Raw genomic sequence first — 16,373 nt, 5'->3', positions numbered from 1 at the left:
CCATTCATCTGTACCTGGGCCTCCCCTGAGACAAGAACACCAAATCACCTAATCCTGGGCCTCACCCGCACCTGCACCTCCTCACCTGTACCTGCCCCGGGTCTGGCTAGAACCAGATAGGACTGAAGCTGAACCGGGAACAGCAGGCCGTCTGGGGCTCGAGAATCTCTGGGTCCATCAGCACAGGGGCTTTAGAGAAGGTGAGCTCACAGACACATGGCAAAGGGAGACAGCTGCTGGGGGTCAGGGGCAACCAGAGGCCCGTGTCCAGGTGGGCAAAGCCTGGCGCCGTCCTTCCAGACGCCCTCGCAGGCCAGGCAAACGACTCAGACCCAGAGTCCCAAGGCTCAGCAGCACCCGGACTGACTCCTGTCTGGTCCTCCCACCTCTGGCGTCCCTGGGTGGGAGCCACCTGCTGGCCCCAGGGTACAAAGGGCCCCAGGGTGACCCCCACACTGTGGGGCAGTTTATTAACCCAGAAGGCCGTCACAATGTGGTTCGGATCCATGATGGGCGCACACTCCAGCCCAACACTGCTGCGGCCAACCAAGGAGCCTCGACCAGCGCCCAAGAGGCCTCCCCTGTTTCCAGCAGGACAGCTGCAGCTCTGGGCCCGCCCACCACCTCCCTGGGCCCCACCTCCATCCAGGGCTCAGCTCTCAGCATCCCAGGTTCCTCCCCAGCTGGGCCCTCAGGCAGGTGGCCTGCCAGGGAAGAAGGATTTGGGGTGGGTCTGTGTCACTGTGATAGTAACTGGAACTACCATAGCATTACAGAGCCCATCAAAAACCCCAACCAGGGAGTCCCAGCCATGGCCCTGCCCTGGGCGCAGCAGGGAGACCATCCCTGGATTTTGAATGTGGCCACATCACCGGTCTGGCTGGACCGTCCATCCTAGTGCTCAGGGATCCCCTAAGTCTGGTCCAAACCTGACCTCACCTGGAGACCCCTGGGACCCTCCATCCACACTGTAAATCTGGGGGCTTCCAGAAGAGCAGACCTTCCCCCAGGCCAGTCCTTGGCATATCTGGGCACATACCCCGAGTCGGACAGACTGTCCGAAGGAGACAGCCTGACCCCCCAAGGCTGCCCCCATAGCCCAGATCCACCAGGAGCCCCCAAAGTACCTGGAGCAGCCCCCACACCCCCTGTGCCCTGCCCATGGAGGCTTGGCATCTCTCTACCCCTGAAGGGGGGGGAAACTCACCTACTCCCTGGGGAGACAGGGCTGGAGAGGGCAGCCACACCGCCCCCAGCTGCCCAGGATTGTGGGGCCGGTGACCGGGACACCTGTGCAGACAGGCCCATCGGGGCACCTGGACCAGGGCCTCCAGCAGGAAGTGGTCCTTCCCCACCCGCCAGGGTTTTTTTTTTCTCTGTTATGTTAATCACCATACATTACGTCATTAGTTTTTGATGTAGTGTTCCATGATTCATTGTTTGCGTATAACACCCGGTGCTCCATGCAGAACATGCCCTCTTTAATACCCATCACCAGGCTAACCCATCCCCCCACCCCCCTATCCTCTAGAACCCTCAGATTGTTTCTCAGAGTACATAGTCTCTCATGGTTCGTCTCCCCCTCCAATCTCCCCCCTTCATCTTTCCCTTCCTACAATCTTCTTTTGTTTTTAAATATATAATGTATTATTTGTTTCAGAGGTACAGATCTGAGATTCAACAGTCTTGCACAATTCACAGCGCTCACCATAGCACATACCCTCCCCAATGTCTATCACCCAGCCACCCCATCCCTCCCACCCCACCCACCACTCCGGCAACCCTCAGTTTGTTTCCTGAGATTAAGAATTCCTCATATCAGTGAGGTCATATGATACATGTCTTTCTCTAAATGATTTATTTCGCTCAGCATAATACCCTCCAGTTCCATCCACGTCGTTGCAAATGGCAAGATCTCATTCCTTTTGGTGGCTGCATAATATTCCATTGTATATAGATACTACATCTTCTTCATCCATTCATCTGTCGATGGACATCTTGGCTCTTTCCACAGTTTGGCTATTGTGGACATGGCTGCTATAAACATCGGGGTGCACGTACCCCTTCAGATCCCTACATTTGTATCTTGGGGGTAAATACCCAGTGGTGCAATTGCTGGATCGTATGGTAGCTCTATTTTCAACTTTTTGAGGGACCTCCATACTGTTTTCCAGAGTGGATGCATCAGCTTGCGTTCCCACCAACAGTGTAGGAGGGTTCCCCTTTCTCCGCATTCCTGCCAACATCTGTCCTTTCCTGGCTTGTTAATTTTAGCCATTCTGACTGGTGTGAGGTGGTATCTCATTGAGGTTTTGATTTGGATTTCCCTGATGCCGAGTGATGTTGAGCACTTTTTCATGTGTCTGTTGGCCATTTGGATGTCTTCTTTGGAAAAATGTCTGTTCATGTCTCCTGCCCATTTCATGATTGGATCATTTTTTCCTTGGGTGTTGAGTTTATAAGATCTTAATAGATTTTGGATACTAGCCCTTTATCTGATATGTCATTTGCAAATATCTTCTCCCATTCTCTCGGTTGTCTTTTGGTTTTGTTGACTGTTTCTTTTGTTTTTTTTGTTTTTTTTGTTTTTTTTTTAAAGGTTTTATTTATTTATTTGACAGAGAAAGACACAGCGAGAGAGGGAACACAAGCAGGGGTAGCGGGAGAGGGAGAAGCAGGCTTCCCGCCGAGCAGCGAGCCCGATGCGGGGCTCGATCCCAGGACCCCGGGATCATGACCTGAGCCGAAGGCAGACGCTTAACGACTGAGCCACCCAGGCGCCCCTGACTGTTTCTTTTGCTGTGCAAAAGCTTTTTATCTTGATGAAGTCCCAATAGTTCATTTTTGCCCTTGTTCCCTTGCCTTTGGCAATGTTTCTAGGAAGAAGTTGCTGCGGCTGAGGTCAAAGAGGTTGCTGCCTGTGTTCTCCTTCAGGATTTTGATGGACTCCTGTCTCACATTGAGGTCTTTCAACATTTGGAGTCTATTTTTGTGTGTGGTGTAAGGAAATGCTCCAATTGCATTCTTCTGCATGTGGCTGTTCAACAATTTTCCCAATACCATTTGTTGAAGAGACTGTCTTTTTTCCATTGGACATTCTTTCCTGCTTTGTCAAAGATTAGTTGACCATAGAGTTGAGGGTCCATTTCTGGGCTCTCTATTCTGTTCCATTGATCTATGTGTCTGTTTTTGTGCCAGTACCATACTGTCTTGATGATGACAGCTTTGTAGTAGAGCTGGAAGTCCGGAATTGTGATGCCGCCAGCTTTGCTTTTCTTTTTCAACATTCCTCTGGCTATTCAGGGTCTTTTCTGGTTCCCTACAAATTTTAGGATTATTTGTTCCATTTCTTTGAAAAAAGTGGATGGTATTTTGATGGGGATTGCATTGAATGTGTAGATTACTCTAGGTAGCATTGACATCTTCACAATATTTCTTCTTCCAATCCATGAGCATGGAACGTTTTTCCATTTCTTTGTGTCTTCCTCAATTTCTTTCATGAGTATTTTATAGTTTTTGGAGTACAGATTCTTTGCTTCTTTGGTTAGATTTATTCCTAGGTATCTTATGGTTTTGGGTGCAATTGTAAATGGGATCGACTCCTTAATTTCTATTTCTTCTGTCTTGTTGTTGGTGTATAAGAATGCCACTGATTTCTGTGCATTGATTTTATATCCTGCCACTTTACTGAATTCCTGTATGAGTTCTAGCAGTTGTGGGGTGGAGTCTTTGGTTTTACCACATAAAGTGTCACATCATCTGCAAAGAGTGAGAGTTTGACTTCTTTGCCGATTCGGATGCCTTTGATTTCTTTTTGTTGTCTGATTGCTGTGGCTAGTTCTAACACTATGTTGAAAAGCAGTGGTGATAGTGGATATCCCTGCCGTGTTCCTGACCTTAGGGGGAAAGCTCTCAGTTTTTCCCCATTGAGAATGATATTCGCTGTAGGTTTTTCATAGATGGCTTTTATGATATCGAGGTATGTACCCTCTATCCCTACACTGTGCAGAGTTTTAATCAAGAAAGGATGCTGTACTTTGTCGATTGCTTTTTCTGCATCTATCGAGAGGATCATATGGTTCCTGTTCTTTCTTTTATTGATGTATTGTATCACATTGATTGATTTGCGGATGTTGAACCAATCTTGCAGCCCAGGGATAAATATCTCTTGGTCGTGGTGACTAATCCTTTTAACGTACTGTTGGATCCTATTGGCAAGTATTTTGGTGAGAATTTTTACATCCATGTTCATCAAGGGTATTGGTCTGTAATTCACCTTTTTGATGGGGTCTTTGTCTGGTTTGGGGAACAGGGTAATGGTGGCCTCATAAAATGAGTTTGGAAGTTTTCCTTCCATTTCTATTTTTTGGAACAGTCTCAGAAGAATAGGTATTAATTCTTCTTTAAATGTTTGGTAGAATTCCCCTGGGAAGCCATCTGGCTCTGGGCTTTGGTTTGTTTGGAGATTTTTGATGACTGCTTCAATTTCCTTAGTGGTTACAGGTCTGTTCAGGTTTTCTATTTCTTCCTGATTCAGTTTTGGTAGTTGATATATCTCTGGGAATGCAACCATTTCTTCCAGATTATATAATTTGCTGGTATAGAGTTGCTCATAATATGTTCTTATAATTGTTTGTATTTCTTTGGTGTTGGTTGTGATCTGTCCTCTTTCATTCATCATTTTATTAGAAGAAAGAGAAATTAAGGAGTTGATCACCAGTCTGATTGGACCATCCATCCCAGTGCTCAGAGATCCCCTAAGGCTGGTCCAAACCTGACCTCACCTGGAGAGCCCTGGGACCCTCCATCCACAATGTAAATCTGGGGGTTTCCGGAAGTGCACACCCTCCCCCAGACCAGTCCTTGGCATAACTGGGCACACACCCCGAGTCTGGGAGAGACTGCCCGAAGGAGACAATATGACCCCCCAGGGCTGCCCCATAGCCCAGATCCACCAGGAGCCCCCAAAGGACCCAGAGCAGCCCCCACACCCCCTGTGCCCTGCCCATGGAGGCTTGGTATCTATCTACCACTGCAGGGGGACCTCACCTACTCGCTGAGGAGACAGGGCTGGGGGGGCCAGACAGACCCTCCCACAGCTGCCCAGAACTGTGGGGCAGGTGCATGGGATACCTGTGCAGACAGGCTCAGTGGGGCGCAAGGACCGGGGTCTCCAGCATGGATGGGTCCTTCCCCCACCTGCCAGGCTTTTTGACAGAAACTTCCCACTGTGTATTTACGTAAGCTAAAACCACAGTGACGGACCCAGAGCAAAACCCACCCCAGACCCTGGGCCCTCAAACCTGGCTCCTGAGGGTCCCAGGGCTGGCTGCCCACCACTGCTCAGCTGCTGATGGCCAGGGATCCCTCCCCAGAGCCCCAGACCTGTGTCTCCATCTGGGAGGTGATGAGTTTCCCTGTGCACAAAATAACCTCTGCAGCCCCCCCTTCCCCCTGCACAAGCTCAGCTCCAGGTCCCAGCCTGTAAGACCCTGCTGCATCTCTTCCTCCCACAGGTAAGACGGGGGGCAAGGGGCCCCTCACACCGTCCCCTCCCGGCCAGATGCTGCCTGGTGGGGGACAAGACCAGGACGCTGCTCACTCTGGTGACCCACCACAAGGACAGAGCTGAGCCCGGGATGTCCCGAGGACAACTTGGGGCCCAGGGGCTGGGAAGGGTGGTCTGGATGGGCAAAGCAGGTGGACAGAAGGTCCCTGAAACCCCAGCGAGTTAGGGACCACGCGGGGGGCCATGTGCCCAGCAAGAGAGCATGTGAAGGAGCCCCTCCTCCAAGATGGGCAGGGCTCAGAGGAGGGTCGGGGTCCCAGGGCAACGCCCAGCCCAGGAGACAAGGAGCAAACGCACCAACATGGGCCCCTTGGGCAGGGACGCTGAGCTTCACAGGAGACATGAGCCCAGAGAGGACTCTGCCCCCCCAGGCAGCAGTGATGTCAAGGCCTGTAGACCCCAGAGGACATGGCCAGCTGGGGGGGGGGGGGTCCAGCAGAGGGCCAGCCCGCCTGCTCCACAATCCCATGGGGAACCTGAGGGAAACAGACAACAATGTCGGCCAGGCCCTGGGCAGCCCTCTCTGGAAGCCCCGGTGGTCAGGAGGTGGGACGAGAGACAACCAGGGTCCATCCTGCAGAGGGAAGCATTTAGGCCCAATCACCCACATTCACCACGGAGTCGATGCCCAGGGGCCAGTGGGAGGACAGAGAGGTCAGACTCCTGGGGCCTCCGGGAAGGTGGGGGACCTGTGCAGTCACCGTAACGTCACCCTCTCGGGGGCTCTGGTGCTCCAGCAGCACGCCCAGCCAGGTGTGCAGGAGGGCACCTGGGGCTCCCCTGCACCTGGGGCTCCCCTGCACCTGGGCCTCCCCTGCTCCTGGGCCTCCCCTGCACCTGGGCCTCCCCTGCACCTGGGGCTCCCCTGCTCCTGGGCCTCCCCTGCACCTGGGCCTCCCCTGCACCTGGGCCTCCCCTGCTCCTGGGCCTCCCCTGCACCTGGGGCTCCCCTGCACCTGGGCCTCCCCTGCACCTGGGCCTCCCCTGCACCTGGGCCTCCCCTGCTCCTGGGCCTCCCCTGCACCTGGGCCTCCCCTGCACCTGGGCCTCCCCTGCTCCTGGGCCTCCCCTGCACCTGGGCCTCCCCTGCTCCTGGGTCTCCCCTGCACCTGGGCCTCCCCTGCACCTGGGGCTCCCCTGCTCCTGCAGCTCCCCTGCTCCTGGGCCTCCCCTGTACCTGGGCCTCCCCTGCACCTGGGCCTACCCTGCTCCTGGGCCTCCCCTGCACCTGGGGCTCCCCTGTGCCTGGGTCTCCCCTGCACCAGCACCTGGGCCTCCCCTGGCTCTGGACCTCCCCTGGGCTTTCCATGATCTGTTCCTCTCCTGCACCTGGACCTGGACCTCCCCTTGGTATAGACCTCCCCTGCACCTGAACCTGAGCCTCTCCGGGGTCTGGACCTTCTCTGTACCTGTGCCTGCGTCTGCCCTGGGTCTGGACTACCAATTCACCTGTACCTGGGCCTCCCCTGTTCCTGGGTCTTCCCGGGCCCTGGCCTCACCTGTACCTGCTCCAGGGCCTCACCTGCTCCAGAGCCTCACCTGTTCTTGGGCCTCCCCTGGGCGATCCCTGGGCCTTCCCTGGGCCTGGGTCTCCCCTTGCCTCCCCTGGGGCTGTACCTCCCTTTGATCTTGACCTGGGTCTACCCTGGGTCTGGACCTCTCCGGGCCTCCATGAATCTGGACCTCTCCTTCACCTGTATCTGGGCTTCACCTGCACCTGGGACTCCCCTGGGCCTCCCTGAGCCGGGGCCTCTCCTGCACCCGAAGCAGCTCCTCACTGGCTCCTGGGCTTCACGTGGGCCATCCCTGGGCCTCCCCAGGTTCTGGACCTCCCCTCAGCTATACCTGGGCCTTACCTTCTCCTGGGCCTTCTCTGGGCCTCCCCTTTGTCTGGACCTCCCCTGCACCTGGACCTGCACCTGGCCTCTCCTGGGTTGGACCTCACCTTCATTTGTACCTGGCGCTGTCTTGGGTATGGACCTTCCCGGGTACTCCCCTGGGTTTGGACCTTCCAAGCACCTGTACCTGGGCCTCCCCTGGATATGGATCTCCCCTTGGCCTCCCTAGTTTGGATCTGCCCTGCACCTGGACCTGGACCTCCCCTGGGTCTGGACCTTCCCAGCACCTATACCTCAGGCTCCCAGCCTCTAGAAAACACTTCACCTGTTCCTGGGCCTCCCTTGCATCTGACCCTCCCCTGTTCCTGTCCCTGGGCCTTACGTGCCCCAGGGCCTCACCCACACCTGCACCTCCTCCCCTGCATGTGTTCCTGGTCCTCCCTGGGTCTGGACATCACTTATACATATACCTGGGCCTCCCCTGAGACAAGAACACCAAATCACCTATACCTGGGCCCCACCCACACCTGCACCTCCTCACCTGTACCTGCCCCGGGTCCGGCTAGAACCAGAAAGGACTGAAGCTGAACCAGGGACAGCAGGCCCTCTGGGGCTCGAGAATCTCTGGGTCCATCAGCACAGGGGCTTTAGAGAAGGTGAGCTCACAGGCACATGGCAAAGGGAGACAGCTGCTGGGGGTCAGAGGCACAAACAAACCCCATGTCCAGGTGGGCAAAGCCTGGCACCGTCCTTCCAGATGCCCTCGCAGGCCGGGCACACGACTCAGACCCAGAGTCCCAAGACTCAGCAGGACCCGGACTGACTCCTGTCTGGTCCTCCCACCTCTGGCTTCCCTGGGTGGGAACCATCTGCTGGCCCCAGGGTACAAAGGGGCCCAGAGTGACCCCCAAACCGTGGGGTGGTTTATTAACCCAGAAGGCCGTCACAATGTGGTTGGGATCCATGATGGGCGCACACTCCAACCCAACACTGCTGCGGCCCGCCAAGGAGCCTCAACCAAGGCCCAAGAGGCCTCCCCTGTTTCCAGCAGGACACCTGCAGCTCTGGGCCCGCCCACCGCCTCCCCGGGCCCCGCCTCCATCCAGGGCTCAGCCCTCAGCATCCCAGGTTCCTCCCCAGCTGGGCCCTCAGGCAATGACCTCTAGGGAAGAAGGATTTGGGGTGGGTCTGTGTCACTGTGGTATTATTGTAGTAGTTATTGTGGCTATTACTACCACAGCATTACAGAGCCCATCAAAAACCCCGACCAGGGAGTCCCAGCCATGCCCTGCCCTGGGCGCAGCAGGGAGACCATCCCTGGATTTTGAACGTGGCCACATCAGCGGTCTGGCTGGACCGTCCATCCCAGTGTTCAGGGATCCCCTAAGTCTGGTCCAAACCTGACCTCACCTGGAGACCCCCAGGACCCTCCATCCACACCGTAAACTGAGGGCCTCTGGAAGAGCACACTCTCCCCCAGGCCAGTGCTTGGCATATCTGGGCACACACCCCGAGTCTGGGAGAGACTGCCCGAAGGAGACAGCCTGAACCCCCAGGGCTGCCCCCATAGCCCAGATCCACCAGGAGCCCCCAGAGTACCCGGAGCAGCCCCCACACCCCCTGTGTCCCGCCCATGGAGGCTTGGCATCTCTCTACCCCTACAGGGGGGGCCTCACCTACTCCCTGGGGGACAGGGCTGGAGAGGGCAGCCAGACCTCCCGCAGCTGCCCAGGACTGTGGGACAGGGGCATAGGACACCTGTGCAGACAGGCGCAGCGGGGCGCCTGGACCGGGACCTCCAGCAGGAAGGGGTCCTTCCCCACCCGCCAGGCTTTTTGACAAGGAACTTCCCACTGTGTTACTATGTAAGCTACAACCACAGTGACTGACCCAGAGCAAAACCCAGCCCGGACCCGGGGTCCACAAGCCTGGCTCCTGAGGGTCCCAGGGCTGGCTGCCCACCACTGCTCAGCTGCTGACGGCCAGGGGTCCGTCCCCAGAGCCCCAGACCTCTGTCTCCATCTGGGAGGTGCGGAAAATTGCCCTGTGCACAAAATACCCTCTGTAGCCGCCCGCTCTCCCCCCTGCACCAGCTCAGCTCCAGGTCCCAGCCTGTAAAGACCCTGCTGCATCTTTTCCTCCCACAGGTGAGACGGGGGGCAAGGGGCCCCTCACACCGCCCCCGCCTGGCCAGATGCTGCCTGGTGGGGGACAAGACCAGTATGCTGCTCACAGTGGTGACCTGCCACAGGGACAGAGCTGGGGCCGGGGTGTCCCGAGGACAAAGTGGGGCCCAGAGGCTAGGAAGCGTGGTCTGGATGGGCAAAGCAGGTGGACAGAACGTCCCTGAAGCCACAGCAAGTTAGGGACCCCAGGGAGGGGCCGTGTGCACAGCAAGAGAGCATGTGAAGGAGCCCCTCCTCCGAGATGGGCAGGGGCTCAGGGGACGGTCGGGGTCCCAGGGCAGCGCCCAGCCCAGGAGACAAGGAGCAAACGCACCAACATGGGCCCCTTGGGCAGGGACGCTGAGCTTCACAGGAGACATGAGCCCAGAGAGGACTCTGCCCCCCCAGGCAGCAGTGATGTCAAGGCCTGTAGACCCCAGAGGACATGGCCAGCTGGGGGGGGGGGGGGGTCCAGCAGAGGGCCAGCCCGCCTGCTCCACAATCCCATGGGGAACCTGAGAGAAACAGACAACAATGTCGGCCAGGCCCTGGGCAGCCCTCTCTGGAAGCCCCGGTGGTCAGGAGGTGGGACGAGAGACAACCAGGGTCCATCCTGCAGAGGGAAGCATTTAGGCCCAATCACCCACATGCACCACGGAGTCGATGCCCAGGGGCCAGTGGGAGGACAGAGAGGTCAGACTCCTGGGGCCTCGGGGAAGGTGGGGGACCTGTGCAGTCACCGTAACGTCACCCTCTCGGGGGCTCTGGTGCTCCAGCAGCACCCCCAGCCAGGTGTGCAGGAGGGCACCTGGGGCTCCCCTGCACCTGGGCCTCCCCTGCTCCTGGGCCTCCCCTGCACGTGGGCCCCACCTCCACCCGGGCCTCCCCTGCTCCTGGGTCTCCCCTGTGCCTGGGCCTCCCCTTCTCCTGGGCCTCCCCTCCACCTGGACTCCCCTGCACCTGGGCCCCCCTCCACCTGGGCCTCCCCTGCACCTGGGCCTCCCCTGCACCTGGGGCTCCCCTGGGCTTTCCATGATCTGTTCCTCTCCTGCACCTGGACCTGGGCCTCCCCTTGGTATAGACCTCCCCTGCACCTGAACCTGAGCCTCTCCGGGGTCTGGACCTTCTCTGTACCTGTGCCTGCGTCTGCCCTGGGTCTGGACTACCAATTCACCTGTACCTGGGCCTCCCCTGCTCCTGGGTCTTCCCAGGCCCTGGCCTCACCTGTACCTGATCCAGGGCCTCACCTGGTCCAGAGCCTCACCTGTTCTTGAGCCTCCCCTGGGCGATCCCTGGGCCTTCCCTGGGCCTGGGTCTCCCTCCCTCCCCTGGAGCTGTACCTCCCTTTGATCTTGACCTGGGTCTACCCTGGGTCTGGACCTCTCCGGGCCTCCATGAATCTGGACCTCTCCTTTATCTGTACCTGGGCTTCACCTGCACCTGGGATTCCCCAGGGCCTCCTCTGCGCCTGGGCCTCCCCTGAACTAGTTCCTGGGCCTCCCCTGAAAAAGTACCTGGCCCTCAACTGCACTTGGACTTCACATGGGCTGTCCCTGGACCTCACCTGGGTCTGGACTCCCCTGCACCTCTCCCTGGGACTCCCCTGAGCCTCCCATGAGTGTGGACGTCTCCTGCACCTGTACTGGGCCTCCCATGGGTCTGCCCCTCCCCTGTTCCTGTCCCTGGGCCTTACGTGCCCCAGGGCCTCACCCGCACCTGCGCCTCCTCACCTGTACCTGCCCCGGGTCCGGCTAGAACCAGAAAGCACTGAAGCTGAACCAGGGACAGCAGGCCCTCTGGGGCTCGAGAATCTCTGGGTCCATCAGCACAGGGGCTCTGGAGAAGGTGAGCTCACAGACACATGGCAAAGGGAGACAGCTGCTGGGGGTCAGGGGCAACCAGAGACCCGTGTCCAGGTGGGCAAAGCCTGGCACCGTCCTTCCAGATGCCCTCGCAGGCCGGGCACACAACTCAGACCCAGAGTCCCAAGGCTCAGCAGCACCCGGACTGACTCCTGTCTGGTCCTCCACCTCTGGCCTCCCTGGGTGAGAGCCACCTGCTGGCCCCAGGGTACAAAGGGCCCCAGAGTGACCCCCAAACCATGGGGTGGTTTATTAACCCAGAAGGCCGTCACAATGTGGTTGGGATCCATGATGGGCGCACACTCCAACCCAGCACTGCCGCGGCCCGAGAAGGGGCCTCATCCAGAGCCCAAGAGGCCTCCCCTGTTTCCAGCAGGACACCTGCAGCTCTGGGCCCACCCACCACCTCCCCGGACCCCGCCTCCATCCAGGGCTCAGCCCTCAGCATCCCAGGTTCCTCCCCAGCTGGGCCCTCAGGCAATGACCTCCAGGGAAGAAGGATTTGGGGTGGGTCTGTGTCACTGTGGTATTATTGTAGTTATGGTAGCTGTTACTACCACAGCATTACAGAGTCCATCAAAAACCCCGACCAGAGAGTCCCAGCCATGGCCTTGCCCTGGGCGCAGCAGGGAGACCATCCCTGGATTTTGAACGTGGCCACATTAGCGGTCTGGCTGGACCATCCATCCCAGTGCTCTGGAATCCCCTAAGTCTGGTCCATAACTGACCTCACCTGGAGACCCCCAGGACCCTCCATCCACACTGTAAATCTGGGGCCTTCTGGAAGAGCACACCCTCCCCCAGGCCAGTCCTTGGCATATCTGGGCACATACCCCGAGTCTGGGAGAGACTGCCCGAAGGAGACAGCCTGACCCCCAGGGCTGCCCCCATAGCCCAGGTCCACCAGGAGCCCCCAGAGTACCCGGAGCAGCCCCCACACCCCCTGTGCCCCGCCCATGGAGGCTTGGCATCTCTCTACCACTGCAGGGGGGACTCACCTACTCCCTCGGGGACAGGGCTGGAGAGGGCAGCCAGACCGCCCCCAGCTGCCCAGGACTGTGGGGCAGGGACACAGGACACCTGTGCAGACAGGCGCAGCGGGGCGCCTGGACCGGGGCCTCCAGAAGGAAGGTGTCCTTCCCCCACCCGTCAGGCTTTTTGACAAGTAACTTCCCACTGTGTAACTACGTACACTACAACCACAGTGACTGACCCAGAGCAAAACCCAGCCCGGACCCGGGGTCCACAAGCCTGGCTCCTGAGAGTCCCAGGGCTGGCTGCCCACCACTGCTCAGCTGCTGACGGCCAGGGGTCCGTCCCCAGAGCCCCAGACCTCTGTCTCCATCTGGGAGGTGCGGAGATTGCCCTGTGCACAAAATACCCTCTGTAGCCGCCCCCTCTCCCCCCTGCACCAGCGCAGCTCCAGGTCCCAGCCTGTAAAGACCCTGCTGCATCTTTTCCTCCCACAGGTGAGACGGGGGGCAAGGGGCCCCTCACACCGCCCCCGCCTGGCCAGATGCTGCCTGGTGGGGGGACAAGACCAGGATGCTGCTCACACTGGTGACCCGCCACAGGGACAGAGCTGGGGCCGGGGTGCCCCGAGGACAAAGTTGGGCCCAGGGGCTGGGAAGTGTGGTCTGGATGGGCAGAGCAGGTGGACAAAGGTCCCGGAAGCCCCAGCGAGTTAGGGACCCCAGGGAGGGGCCGTGTGCCCAGCAAGAGAGCATGTGAAGGAGCTCCTCCTCCGAGATGGGCAGGGCTCAGGGGAGGGTCGCGGTCCCAGGGCAGCACCCAGCCCAGGAGACAAGGAGCAAACGCACCAACATGGGCCCCTTGGGCAGGGACGCTGAGCTTCACAGGAGACATGAGCCCAGAGAGGACTCTGCCCCCCCAGGCAGCAGTGATGTCAAGGCCTGAAGACCCCAGAGGACATGGCCAGCTGGGGGGGTGCCAGCAGAGGGCCAGCCCGCCTGCTCTACAATCGCATGGGGAACCTGAGAGAAACAGACAACAATGTCGGCCAGGCCCTGGGCAGCCCTCTCTGGAAGCCCCGGTGGTCAGGAGGTGGGACGAGAGACAACCAGGGTCCATCCTGCAGAGGGAAGCATTTAGGCCCAATCAGAATCACCCACATGCACCACGGAGTCGATGCCCAGGGGCCAGTGGGAGGACAGAGAGGTCAGACTCCTGGGGCCTCCGGGAAGGTGGGGGACCTGTGCAGTCACCGAAACGTCACCCTCTCGGGGGCTCTGGTGCTCCAGCAGCACCCCCAGCCAGGTGTGCAGGAGGGCACCTGGGGCTCCCCTGCACCTGGGGCTCCCCTGCACCTGGGCCTCCCCTGCCCCTGGGCCTCCCCTGCCCCTGGGCCTCTCCTGCACCTGGGCCTCCCTTGCTCCTGGGGCTCCCCTTCACCTGGGCCTCCCCTGCACCTGGGGCTCCCCTGCTCCTACACCTGGGCCTCCCCTGCACCTGGGGCTCCCCTGCACCTGGGGCTCCCCTGCTCCTGGGCCTCCCCTGCACCTGGGGCTCCCCTGCACCTGGGGCTCCCCTGCACCTGGGGCTCTCCTGCACCTGGGCCTCCCCTGCTCCTGGCTTCCCCTGCACCTGGGCCTCCCCTGCTCCTGGGTCTTCCCGGGCCCTGGCCTCAGCTGTACCTGATCCAGGGCCTCACCTGTTCTTGGGCCTCCCCTGGGCGATCCCTGGGCCTTCCCTGGGCCTGGGTCTCCCCTTGCCTCTCCTGGGGCTGTACCTCCCTTTGATCTTGACCTGGGTCTACCCTGGGTCTGGACCTCTCCGGGCCTCCATGAATCTGGACCTCTCCTTCACCTGTACCTGGGCTTCACCTGCACCTGGGATTCCCCTGGGCCTCCCTGAGCCCGGGCCTCCCCTGAACTAGTACCTGGGCCTCACCTGCTCTTGGGCCTCACCTGGGCCATCCCTGGGCCTTCCCTCATCTGAACCTCCCTGGACCTATATCTGGGCCTCATCTCTTCTGGGCCTTCTCTTCAATTGTACTCTGTCCTCCTCTGGTTCTGTGTCTCCCCTGGGCCTTCGCTGGGCCTGGACCTGCCCTGCACCCGTACGTGGGCCTCCGTTAGGTCTAAACTACTACTTCACCTACACCTGAACCTAATCTGCATCTGGGCCTCTGCTGGACCTCCCCTGAGCCTCCTCTGGGCCTGGGCCTCCCCTGAACGATTACCTGGGCCTCACTGGCTCTTGGACTTCACTTGGGCTGTCCATGGGCTTCACGTGGGTCTGGATTCCCCAGCACCTCTACCTGGTCCTCCCCCAGGCCTCTCCTGGCTCTGGACCTTCCCCTCATCAGTGCATGGGTCTCCCCTGTGACTCCACTGGGTCATGACCTCCCTGCACCTGTTCCTGGTCCTCCCTGGGTCTGGACATCACTTGTACATATACCTGGGCCTCCCCTGAGACAAGAACACCAAATCACCTAATCCTGGGCCTCACCCGCACCTGCGCCTCCTCACCTGTACCTGCCCCGGGTCCGGCTAGAACCAGAAAGGACTGAAGCTGAACCAGGGACAGCAGGCCTTCTGGGGCTCGAGAATCTCTGGGTCCATCAGCACAGGGGCTTTAGAGAAGGTGAGCTCACAGGCACATGGCAAAGGGAGACAGCTGCTGGGGGTCAGGGGCAACCAGAGGCCCGTGTCCAGGTGGGCAAAGCCTGGCGCCGTCCTTCCAGACGCCCTCGCAGGCCGCGCACATGACTCAGACCGAGTCCCAAGGCTCAGCAGCACCCGGACTGACTCCTTTCTGGTCCTCCCACCTCTGGCCTCCCTGGGTGAGAGCCACCTGCTGGCCCCAGGGTACAAAGGGCCCCAGAGTGACCCCCACACCGTGGGGCAGTTTATTACCCCAGAAGGCCGTCACAATGTGGTTGGGATCCATGATGGGCGCACACTCCAGCCCAACACTGCTGGGGCCCATCAAGGAGCCTCAACCAGCGCCCAAGAGGCCTCCCCTCTTTCCAGCAGGACACCTGCAGCTCTGGGCCCACCCACCGCCTCCCCGGGCCCCGCCTCCATCCAGGGCTCAGCCCTCAGCATCCCAGGTTCCTCCCCAGCTGGGCCCTCAGGCAATGACCTCCAGGGAAGAAGGATTTGGGGTGGGTCTGTGTCACTGTGGTATTGTTATGGTTATTGTAGCTATTGCTACCACAGCATTACAGAGCCCATCAAAAACCCCGACCAGGGAGTCCCAGCCATGGCCCTGCCCTGGGCGCAGCAGGGAGACCATCCCTGGATTTTGTTCGTGGCCACATCAGCGGTCTGGCTGGACCGTCCATCCCAGTGCTCTGGGATCCCCTAAGTCTGGTCCATACCTGACCTCACCTGGAGACCCCCAGGACCCTCCATCCACACTGTAAATCTGGGGGCTTCCGGAAGAGCACACCCTCCCCCAGGCCAGTCCTTGGCATAAATGGGCACACACCCCAAGTCTGGGAGAGACTGCCGAAGGAAACAGCCTGACCCCCAGGGCTGCCCCCATAGCCCAGATCCACCAGGAGCCCCCAGAGTACCCGGAGCAGCCCCCACACCCCCTGTGCCCCGCCCATGGAGGCTTGGCATCTCCCTACCCCTGCAGGGGGGGGCCTCACCTACTCCCTGGGGGACAGGGCTGGAGAGGGCAGCCAGACCGCCCCCAGCTGCCCAGGACTGTGGGGCAGGGGCACAGGACACCTGTGCAGACAGGCGCAGCGGGGCGCCTGGACCGGGGCCTCCAGCAGGAAAGGGTCCTTCCCCACCCGCCAGGCTTTTTGACAAGGAACTTCCCACTGTGTTACTATGTAAGCTACAACCACAGTGACTGACCCAGAGCAAAACCCAGCCCGGACCCGGGGTCCACAAGCCTGGCTCCTGAGGGTCCCAGGGCTGGCTGCCCACCACTGCTCAGCTGCTGACAGCCAGGGGTCCGT

Source organism: Halichoerus grypus, chromosome 8 (assembly GCF_964656455.1).
Source record: "Halichoerus grypus chromosome 8, mHalGry1.hap1.1, whole genome shotgun sequence".
NCBI classification, from domain to species: Eukaryota; Metazoa; Chordata; class Mammalia; order Carnivora; family Phocidae; genus Halichoerus; species Halichoerus grypus.
The sequence above is the reverse complement of the archived record's forward strand: the minus strand, read 5'-3'. Positions refer to the sequence as shown.